General features: G+C 38.1%; 1 pseudogene across 1 annotated transcript; it reads left to right on the forward strand.

Moving 5' to 3' along the window:
• Positions 1–367: 367 nt before the first annotated feature.
• LOC145469276 (fibroblast growth factor receptor 1-like) lies at positions 368–5674 on the forward strand (annotated as a pseudogene). Its single transcript, XR_014042293.1, has 8 exons — positions 368–509; positions 773–957; positions 1702–1785; positions 2420–2554; positions 2717–2900; positions 3298–3337; positions 4852–4948; positions 5025–5674. The product of XR_014042293.1 is annotated as a fibroblast growth factor receptor 1-like (transcript).
• Positions 5675–11915: the final 6241 nt, after the last annotated feature.

Raw genomic sequence — 11915 nt, forward strand, 5'->3', positions numbered from 1 at the left:
TATGCACAAAAAGTACTCAATACATCAGGCTCATATTCATTGGCAGAGCTAATCGTATTATAAGCTTGTAGTATTATGATTCCGATGAACATCAATCCGCAATGAAAAATTGCCTTGATAATGATTCCTCGCTCGAAATGTTCTCGGGAAAGAATCCTCATTGCGATGGCTCTGAGGAGAAAAATAAAACATGCAGTCGTCACAATAATAGTTACAGCAAATCTAAGACAAAGCTCCTGCAATTCGCTGTCTAATTAATAGGTAATATTGGGTTAGGTTCCGACGACGCGCTTTCCATCTAACTTTAGGGCGGAAATGTAAGAAAGAAAAAAAAAATAGTTCCTATCTAAAAACCATTTGGAACTATATGATAAAATCTTTCTTTATTTTTACGCACGACACACGACGCACGGAGGTTGGAAAAGGAAAGAAATCTTCGCAGAGCAAGACGGATAAGGAGCAGCAGCAAATGAAGATGGGCCTGACCGTTGCTATGAAAATGTTACAAAGTATGATTGGGTTGCGACAGCGTTTTATAGCTATAAATATAGATAAGGTTCGTAAAACGACCTTTCAAAGTCTTGACATAGGCAAAATGAAAAGTCGCACAGAGTGATATATTTTGAGTTAACCATTTTGGTAATAACATGAAATAGGCGTAAAATTGTGATCGTGTTTAATGTTTCAGTTTTAATTGACGCTCGCCCATGTATTTGTGAGGGTTATGTTCAAAACTTACAGTTAAAAATGCCTTTTATTTTTGCCCCACTAGATGGTGCCACAGGAGAACAAATGCAAGATTTCCTAAAGGAAATACAGCTCATGAAACAAATCGGGTATCACCTGAACATATTGAACTTATTGGCCTGCTGTACTATAACAAGTCCCATGTTCCTTGTAGTGGAGTTTGCAAAGAATGGGGATTTACTTCACTACCTCAGGAAAAGAAGAGAGCAGGTGATGTGAGATGATTGAAAATCTTACCCCCCTTTTAGTTTGGTCAGTAAGTTTTAGAAAACTGGTCTACTTACACAAACTGTATTGTTTATTGACTTGATTCAATACAGTCCAACCTAGACTAAAGGCCATCTCTCTACAACAGCCACTTTGTTCTGTGTCCAGGATAGGTTTGACTTTATTCTCTATAAAATTTGGAAACACGAGCAAATTCAAATGTTCAGGCGCAGTTGAACGGGTGCAGAAAAATAATTCCGGTCCCTCAGACTATTTTTTGCTTCTTCAAATTGTTTTGGGCTGTCGTTCCCAGCCAGTTATTTACTTATAGTTTTCTATGAAAAAAGCGTCAAGATTTCATAAACAGTTCGTTTTTCCGCGCTCGTTATAAATCAAAATTTTATAATTGTGAATATCAAGAAAACGCCTCGACCGCATAACGTGGAAAACCATGAAATCACGTTGACTGTAAAACAAAAGTTAAGGACCTTACTCTACCATACTGAAGCTTCTCCTGCTTACCTAATCTTCGGTAGCATAAGCAAGCTAGGAAGAAGCATTAACACCCAGCCCCTGATTGTCGCCGGCAGCAAGGTACCCTCCATCCCGTTCATAGCTCTTTGTATAACGTTGCCCAAGCTTATATAATACTTTAAGTGGAGAGAGGCATTGTGAGAGCAAAGACTCGTGCAGAAAAGAACGCCTGAAAAACCATAAAACTCTCTACTACTTCGTCTTACATTTTAGATCAAACAAGCTTTTGAAGAGATGGAAGATGTAGCGCCTCATCATCAAACCGAAGGAGTCATAAATGAAGGGAGCTCATACGAAGTAATTATTATATGCACTCTTTGTTCCATGTAAGAAGAGAGACTTAGGTAACCAGTAGTGGACTGGAGTGCAAATCCTCCATTCCCTCCTACTACATTGATTCGTGTTCGGTAGTGCCGAATTCAACTCCTTCTCGCTTTGTGAATAGCACTAAATTCTCAGTACTTACTCTGAATATAACGTCCATTCTGCTGGTGGATTATTTTGATTTCATGTATTTGATTAGAAGGAGTGGTTTGAATTTGTCTCCTTTCAGAACTTTCAAGCTGCCCTCAAAATTTGCTGGTAGTCTGCGGTTTAACCCTCGAAGAAAGAAGTCCCCCTAGATATTCTTTCAGAATTTTGAGAAGCTTTTTTTTTTCACCCTCGCCGAGATTTCAAATACCTTCACGTCATTTGACTTTACCATAGTAACCGCTAGTCAAACTTTGCCCTTTTTGACAGCCCTAGGCCTCCACCTAACGCGGTTCCTGACCAACAGGAAGTGAAATTTTCCGTTTTCAGACAGCTAAAATGCTGTGAAGAAGCAGCGATATCCAATTGATTTCTAAATTAGGATTTCGTGAAGATTTCATCAAGCAAATAAAATTACTTCCTGTCATATCACTTTAAATAAGTGTTATTTACTTTTCAGTGCACCAGCGACAATAACAGATGTACAGATATTTCTCATCAGAGTAACAACAATGATACTGACAACTTACATGACGATTATACTCTCACATCCGCTGACCTAATGACGTTCGCATGGCAGATAGCGAAGGGAATGGTACGAGCTGTGTTACGTGCATACTGTGAGACTGGCCAATATGTTTGCAATTTGTAATATTAAGATTAATGCTTTGATGGCATTTTTCACAGATTATTGTTTTCCTTTTCATCAACAACTTCTGTTGCAGTAATCAAAACTTCCCCTTCTTATTTTACACAGGAGTTTTTGTCACGTAAAGGATTCGTTCATCGTGACCTGGCAAGCTGGTCAAGATAGCCGACTTTGGATTGTCGCGTAACGTGTACGCCGAGAAAGTGTACCATGCTACCAAGAACAGAAAACTGCCAGTCAAATAGATGTCACCATTCATGATCAAGTGTTCACGGCAGAGAGTGACGTGTAAGTTTAAAAGTATCACGTGAGGGAAGTCGGTGAGGTTTCTTAATGAAATCCAAGTCTGAGCTCCTACATTGGGAGTTAAGTTTGCTGATTTGGAGCGGTTCTAATTAAAGGTATTTTAGCTTTTTTAGCCGTTACAATTACTGTTTTAGAATAGTTTGGCGACAAACGTAGTGGGAAAATAAATAATTCGCTCACAGTGACGTTGTAACGTGTTGACTAACATGTCAATTTAACATTTAATTTGTCACTGATATAGCGTCATATTATGTCTGAGCTTCCGTTCTTTTCTATTGTATCACGCGACAATAAATATTGCGGCTCAGAATGGAAAATCCCCTTCAGGCAATAACCAATAACTGGGAATCTGACAAGGTTTTTATCTGATTTATCTCAACAAGTGGGCGTATGGTATTCCACTTTGGGAGATTTTAACAATCGGTACGTAGCATCTCTTTCTTTCGAATCGCCTTTTTAGAATCTATGTACTTTTGACATACATACAGACATACATACGTACATCGAATGCCTTGTTAAGTTGGCCTAAAGTAGTGGGTTTCGGAATTCACACCTTTTCAGGTTTCTTTGCAATTTGCGGATGCCAAATTATACTAACTTTTAGAAAATAGCCCAAAGAAAATACGCGCGCGGATTGGTTTAAAATCGTGTTTCTATTTAAAAATTAGATCGTGACATCGACATTTCTATCGCGGGATAGTTGACGAGGGCGCAGCCCGAGCCAACTATCACGAATAGAAATCGAGAGCAAATAATCTAATTGTTTTAGTATATATAAATCTATCAGTCGTTCAAAACTTTATCTGAATCCTCCTCACGGACACTTCGAAAACGCCAAGAAGTGGCCGTCATTTTGTTAACAAGGGCACACTGCTACGCTACTCACTGTCTACAACAGAATAGATAGTGAGTAGGGTAGCCAATAAAAGAACGGCATTCGTGATAGAACACTAGTAGATTTATCATCCTCAGACTCGATAGAAACACAGAACTAGAATAAGATGTTGGCGTAATGATGACGCGAGCAAAGAGAATTTACCTTTAGATAATCAAAGTAAACAAGTTTTTTTTTTCTTTTTACGTCAAGGAATTTTCTAAAAGAAATTAAAAAAAAGCATGCTCTTCGTGTTTCTATCGAGGTTTAGTGTAAATCCACTAGCTTTGTTTTACGAATGCTGTTTTGGCTACGCTACTCACTATCTATTCTGTGATAGTTAGTGAGTAGCGTAGCAGTGTACCCTTGTTAACAAAATTGACGGCCGCTTCTTGGCGTTTTCGAAGTGTCTGTAAAGAGGATTTAGGTAAAATTTTAAAAGACTGGTAGATTTATACTAAAACATTTAGATTATTCGCTCTCGACTTCAAATTCGAAAGAGAAATCTCGATCTCATAATCTAATTGTTTAATAGAAACACTCGTGGAATTTCGAGAGAACTCAAAAAAATATGTGGAAACACCCGCCCATTAGCTCGTGTTCCCAAAGCATTTCTTGTCCTCCCAAACTTCCACGAGTATTTCTATAACTCGATTAAGACACGGTACATGTTTTCTATTTCGTGAACAAACACAACTACTTGGATCAGTTCATCACTCCATGTTCTACCTCGCTGTAGTTTAGAGTGGTTATGAACGATCTCACTTGTAAATCTCACCTGCAAGACCCGCTGTATCGCTATGGATGTAGAACTTTAAAATAACATATTAGATATATCAATTTAATGTATGGTTATAATGATCAATGAGCAAGCTAGTTCCCAGGACTGCCACTCTCTGGATATCTACAAACATGACCGGGAATTGAAATCGGGGCTACCAATCACAAATGTAGCTAGTGGCCGGACTTGCGTTCGGAATCTCCGAATTACGACGCTACCAGCGCTCTAAAAAAAATGCTCTCGCTGCCCTATAAACTGATCTCCTTCTTTCTTTGTATCTAGGTGGGACGCCATATCCTACCATAAGTAATTATGAACTTTTTGTGGCTCTGAAATCTGGATACAGAATGGAAAAACCACAGATGTGCTCGGATGAAATGTAAGCTTCCTTTTTAGCTAGCTCACCCAGTTCTCTTCATGAAGTGATAACTAACACCTGCCACTATTTTTCTCAGGTATGACCCGATGCAACAGTGTTGGATGGAAAATCCCGCTGAAAGGCCTTCATTCACTGTCATCCAGGAACAACTTGAACGGATGATGTTACAGCATTGTCCTTATTTGGATATGGCTGACGCGCTCTATAGTTACACACCCCTTTATGATGCTGACAGTGACAGAGAAACGGAAATGGAAAGTACTACTTTGTAACTTACATGCTGATTTGCATGTAAGTGTTTTGGATATGATGACAAGTTGGCATTTTGTACGTTTCTCAGCCGTTGTTGTTTCCAAAGGAAGGCTTGCGGTGTCTCTTCCAGACAAAACAAGTCTTGTTTTTAAGAAATATGCCGACCAAAGTCAGCCCATAGCGAAAACAATGAACTCCACACGAAGATCCGCCACTTCATCAAGGAATATTTCAGAGAGTATAAAGTGACATTTCGCAAAGTAACATGACGTACCATTTCGCAAAGCACTTCAGAGGGCCATTTGGAAGAGTACCAAGCTATATTTCTCAACGTCCAAATTAACATTTCGCAGACTCTGTTTAGTACCATGCGTTAAATTGACTAACAACATTTCGCAAACTACCAATTATGATTTTGTAGCGTATGACTATCTAGTGGTAACATTTCCTAAGTAGTGAACACTAAAACATAATACACCGAACAAATGTTAATAACTATTATTCGTCATAGAAAATTACGTTAAAATACATTTTTTTGTCATGCGCTCGTCCACTGAAAGTGGCAGCTGTCATGGATTGATTTACTATCTGAGTGACTCAGAATAAATGAAATTCAATAAGGACGCAACAGAGAGACTATCGTGCTTTAATATTCAATGCTGTTAAGAAATTTTAAAGCAATTTTCGGTTTATTTTGCCCCTTCAATGAAACCGACAACACTGAATCAATTTCCAAGGAGTTTTATTTCAACCCATTTTTGCACCACCAGCAACTCCTGGATTTTTCGATATAAAGCATTGTTACCACTGGAAACGAGGAAAGTTGCCCGTGAAATCACCGTAATTTTAAGGTCAAAACGTCATCACCAAAGCTCCGTCGCGCCTTACTCAACTAATGATCGTACTATTTTGCTTTGTAATCTGGGTCTTGTCTTTACACAGGCGTGCCAAGCTCACGTCTCGAGATACGCGAAAAAAAAAAATTCTCGGACATGTACGTAGTTATTCATGAGAGCGTCACGCGCGCGTTGTGTGAGTCCAGGGCGGAAAGATTCCTGGTGTTTCTGAACTGACGGGGTTACGCGATACCGTTGAGAATTTGAACGCTTTATAAGGGATTGTATGAAGAACGAAATCTGGTCGAACTAGGACGCTAAATATTCCAAAGATGAACATTTTACACGTAAGATTAATAAAACGTACTTGCCGTCACTGTTATTCCATTCATAACACGGAGCCAAGGCTGCACACTATGATTTCGACCATTGTCCACGCAAAAGCGGTTTGCGCCCAGAAAATCCATCCGATCGGCAATTTTTTCACCCACAGTTTACGATCTAAGGTCATTGCACACTGGCCGCAAATGTCTCATTTCCAAAAGTCCCTGCGCATTGCGCTGAATACGAGCGTTTTCTACAAGCATTTCCAAGTCCGCTTCTTTGCACAACAGCTCGTGATGTCTTGATTGGACAGGGCCGCGAAACAGGTTTGGTCCAGGGTCAATATTCTCTCTACCGAGGGTAGAGGGTTTTCTATTTCTATGTATACATGCGGTTCTGTTGCTGTAGTTATGGGGCTCGGTTTGGCGGCCCTTCCGGCAGCCGGAGCTTCGCCATCAACCGAAAAGGTACACTGTAAAACGAGCTGCAATAAAGTATGTTAAGTGGGTGATCTCCCTTCTTATTCAGATCTTCACTCTAAACGAGGTTCGCGAAATTTGTTCAAACTATTCCCATAAAATTTTTATAAGATTGGTGATTTCAAGCCAATTGTAAGCGTTCTAACATTATTTTAAAACTTTCTGGTAGACCTAAGGGACCTCATTGCCCTTCCTAAAACCGCCACCGACTGAAATATTACATCCATTATACAAATTAAAATTTCTCTTAAGGTATCAATACATATCAATATATAGTCACGTCACGATGTACCAATAACTTTTCAAAACAAAGATTAAAATAACTGAATGGTAACAGGAGCCATAATCGGGGACGGAGACCGTAAGTCTTGGGATCCGCGCGCACCCATGATATGGGACAATTTTTCTATTTTTAGAAACAATTGCGCCATACTGACGTCATATATCCGCGCGGATCCACGCACATGTCGGGGGCCCTCGCGTGGATGTTGTCACGTTGCCTGATCAAGTGGTGAGAGTGGCGATATTCTCTTGCAGATTTTTCTCAGCGATGGCAGGGAATAAGCCAGGGAATAAGAACTAGGGCTCCTATATGTAGTTTTATGCTCTGAGCTAATGGAAAAAGGTGAGTTTTTCAGGGTCGAAAACAAGACTTCAATTTCGCGCTGTGAATGAATAATATGTGCTCGCGCTAGTTGTACGAGTAAGATTTTGCGTTTGTTCTGTAAAGAAAAGTTATGTAATAAAACTCTTTACTCTGGTATCGAGTTAATTTGGGAGTTTCCCAAACAATGCTTAATCTAATTGTTTCTGTTTGTTTGGCGAGTTTGCAAAAGTTTTTGAAAGGCAGGTCTGAGGCGTACAAGTAGCTCATTTGCATAGCGCAGCGCATGCACTTTCAAGTCCGAGGTCGGTGTTTTCAATTGTCAACAAATCTTGACAGAAATTTATTTCGTTGTGTTTTATGCTGAGATGTTGTAACAAAAAGGCTGCTAATATCATGTGTGTTTCTTTAACATAGTGAAATTTTACACTGCGAAAATAAAATAGACAAGGAGTTTTGATAACTCAACCAACAAAATCGAGATCGTTATTCGAGTTGATTAAAGAAAGCGTCATCATAACTTTGCTGATTACTTCTGCGGTATTCACATATTTTCAGCTAAGCTTTTAACATGTTCTCAAACATTTATCAACCTTAAACATATTTAAAAACTAGAGATATTACATGAGTTCGATGTACGTTTTCAAACGAAAGTGCGGAAGTCCAATTTGTCAAGTTTTACTGACTGTACAAAACACCCATCGGCGGTCGCTCTTACAGTTCATGGACAACAGACAATTTATTGGATTTTTACACAAACAAAACTGAGCAGCATCTACAGAGATAAACTTTATTGTCACTTATTGGGCCTTAATAAAACATCAAGCGTTGCTTACAATTCAGGCGAAATTCAAACTTGCAATTATTATTTTTTTTTTTTTTTTTTTTTTTCACTCTTCGGTCGAGATGTGGCAAGGGGAGGGAAACTTTGAAGTCCTGAAACGCTGCTATATCTAAATATATCCAACTAGTTTTTTGCTGTGTTTTGGAAAAGCTGTCAATCTTCAACATATGTGAAACTTAGAGTGGAGTAACGTGGAGCCCTTGTAAAAGAAGCTGAGGAACACAATTTGGTCAGTGATGTAAAGCGGCACTGACACCTAAATTCGACACTGTCTTCCTTCTCTTAAACTGGAGCAGCTTACGACGAAAATACTGAAGTAAACTTCCGACAGACATGAACGTATTGATTTCATTTCATTTCATTTTCATTTTATTTATTTATTCCATTCTAAAATTACAAGTAAACAAGTAAGAGGAGAAATGGAAAAGGGCAAAAATATAGCAAGCTAATTAGATGCCCTTGTTTAATTGACAATAATAATTAGGGTAAAAAAGTATTGATTTGTGGGCCAAAAGCATCAAACATTTCGGGAATTTCGGACGCCATTTCCCCACGCTACATCCACAAAAATCCTCGCAGCATTGTACACGCGTGTGTCGCACATGATGGCGCAATTTGTTCTAAAAATAGAAAAATTGTCTCATATAATAGGGACAGCCCCAATACTAGAAATGGCGCGCACTTACGGTCTCCGTCCCCGATTATGGCTTCTGATGGTAATTTATTAGAAAAATAAAAATGGAATCATAAATTATCAGTATGTTCGACTGTCTTCACTCATGACATAGTTTTTCCTAATACAGATTGCGAACAATTCGCCTTTATTATTTTGTTTCTTTTCTCTACGGTATTGCTTTATAATAATAATAATAATAATAATAATAATGATGATGATGTTGATGATGATAACGATGATGACTTTATTATCGTGTCAATTACATCTAGCAGTGGAGAATCCCCACTGCTAATAGGGAACACCTAACTAGAACTATCTAAAAATACTATACAGAAAAGACCTATAAGAGAAATTAAAATTATAACTTACAAAGATGTAAGCCACTGCATCCATCTAGGATGTTGCCTAGATCTAGCCTCCGTACGTGGGTCTTAAACCGCATGAGATTTATCGCCAATCTTTCTTTATTTGTTAGTATACTCCATAGTCTTAGGCCTAGATATCTAATTGAATGTTTTCCATACCTAACAGTGTTAAATCTAGGTCAATGAAAATCTCTCTGCCGTAAACTGTAAGTGTGGCTATTAGTATAAAACATGTTACAAATAGTCCGCGGGCACTAAAGTTGCTTTGAAAGCAGCCTTTACAAAAATACTACTTACAGTGTGCATTTAAGACATAATTCTACTATACTTATATTTCTACTTTGCGTGCATTACATCATCTATTGACAAATTAATATTTTTATCAGTTTTCACTTGCTTATGATTTTATCCTGATGCGAAAAGTTACATGCAAACTTTTATTTTACTGAAACTTAAGGTAGCTTTGTATGCAACTGAGCAAAATCGGAATTACGGAAACTAACACTAAACCCCAGCCTAACCTAACCTAGAACTTATTGCATTTTTACAAGGCATACAGTTTGTATAGCTCAAGAGAGCAGATTCAAGGGGAGACTCTATTTCAATTACTGTCACTTCCCAAATCCAATCGTGGAGCGTTCCAGAAAGGGCGTATCCGGTCACAATACCACTCATTATAAAGTTGCTGAGACTTTTGCTCTTTCCGGAGGCTTTTTCCGAACAAGGAAATGATTCATTAAAGAAAGTTATGTTTTCCCACTTTTTCGGATATGTACGTGTTAAACAAATTACAAGATGTTAGGAGCATGATATTGTTTTATTCACGAGTTTTAAGCACCATGTCGCACATTAGCTCGAAGACTCGCTCGAACGCGAGATGGTATTTAAAACTCTTCAGTAAAAACGATATCAGGTTCTTAACATGTAATAATCTGTATTTAAAGTCGTCGTCGTTGGCAATCCCTCGACTTCGAGTAAGATATCAACTTGAATTTTATAACAGTGTTCAGTTTATGAATTCGTTAATGACTAAGCAGTCCGATAATACGTGCGTGTGCAATGTAATAAGTGGGTGGTACTAAGTTGTTGTGCGAGATGTATTTCAATGTAGTGGTTCAATATTTCTATTATAAATCGTGACCGTATGAAGTGTAATTAGCCTCTTTTCCTCCATAACCAAGGCCAATATATTGTATCATTTTTCACTTGAGACTACGTCTCACAAGACCGGAGCGAAAATTTCACTACAAAAATCAGATTTCAATTCTCCTTGAAGATATGTAAACCGGGTTACCACGACAACCAATTTCAACTTTGTGAGAGTCTGCCCTTAACAACTACAAAAATCTTATTGTCGGCTTGTTGAACTCAATTTCTTATCTTTCCGCTCTTGTGAGATGACACCGACAGAAAAATAACCCAATATCACTGACTTAAACAGCGAATTGCAGGAACTTTGTCTTAGTTTGCTGTAACTATTTTTGAGACGATTGCACGTTTTATTTTTCTCCATAGAGCCATCACAATGAGGTTTCTTTTCGGACAAAATCTAAAGCGAGGAATCGTTTTCAACGCAATTTTTCATTCCGGATTGATATTCATCGGAATCGTAATACTACAGGCTTGGCCGAATGAAGGCATCTCACAGTCAAGTACGTATAATCATAAGATACCATTGTGCAAGAAGCAATAATGTCCAAATTTTTGCCATAAAAAAGTTCCTATCAAACGTTTTTTCATTCAGTATGTGTATGTCAGTTCTGTACTTTTAATCCATCGCTCACTCAGAAACATTGTCCATGAAAACTTTTTCACGTAACGTTTAATATTATAGAAGATAAATTGGTTTTAAGTTAAAGCACTGTCTACTATAATCTTTCTGATTGTTTCTCAGAATGTTGATCTCAGCCATAATAAACTGCGATCACATGAAGATTAATTAGATCGTTTTCATCTACAGCCTAGGCCAAAACAGCATTATTTTCCACTTGGGACCAAATCTCATGGGACCTGAGCAAACGTCTAACTGAAAGATCCCATGAAAATTTACCCCAAAGACATGAAGTTAGGTGTGCGTGGGTAATACAGCTGAATTTGTCTGGTTTTTAAACCTGTTTCAAATTTATAAGAGTCTGCACGAAACAAAATTTAAAATCTTATAGTCAGCTTATTGCATTTTCTTTTCTCATATTTCCGTTCTTGAAAAATGACTGACTTAGTCCTCTTAAAGTCCTCGAGATAACATCTTGTAGTCGGTTAAATAAACAATTGACTACCGTATTTTATTATTGTTGATTGAATGAAATATTAACCCAACATCACCTGTTTAAAAGCGAATTGAACAAAGTTTATTTGAGGTTTGCTGTAATTACTGCAAAGAGCGTTTTTCTTGTCAGAGCTATCACAATGCGGATTCTTACCCGAGAATATTTCAAGCGAGGAATCGTTTTCAACGCAATTTTTCATTGGGGATTGATGTTCATCGGAATCGTAATACTACAAGCTTGGCCGAATGAAGGCATCCCGCAGAGCAAAACCTCACAGTCAAGTATGTATTTTCAGAGGATAATCTTTCGAAAGCAACAAC

The sequence above is a fragment of the Orbicella franksi genome, chromosome 15 (genome assembly GCF_964199315.1).
Source record: "Orbicella franksi chromosome 15, jaOrbFran1.1, whole genome shotgun sequence".
NCBI lineage: Eukaryota > Metazoa > Cnidaria > Anthozoa > Scleractinia > Merulinidae > Orbicella > Orbicella franksi.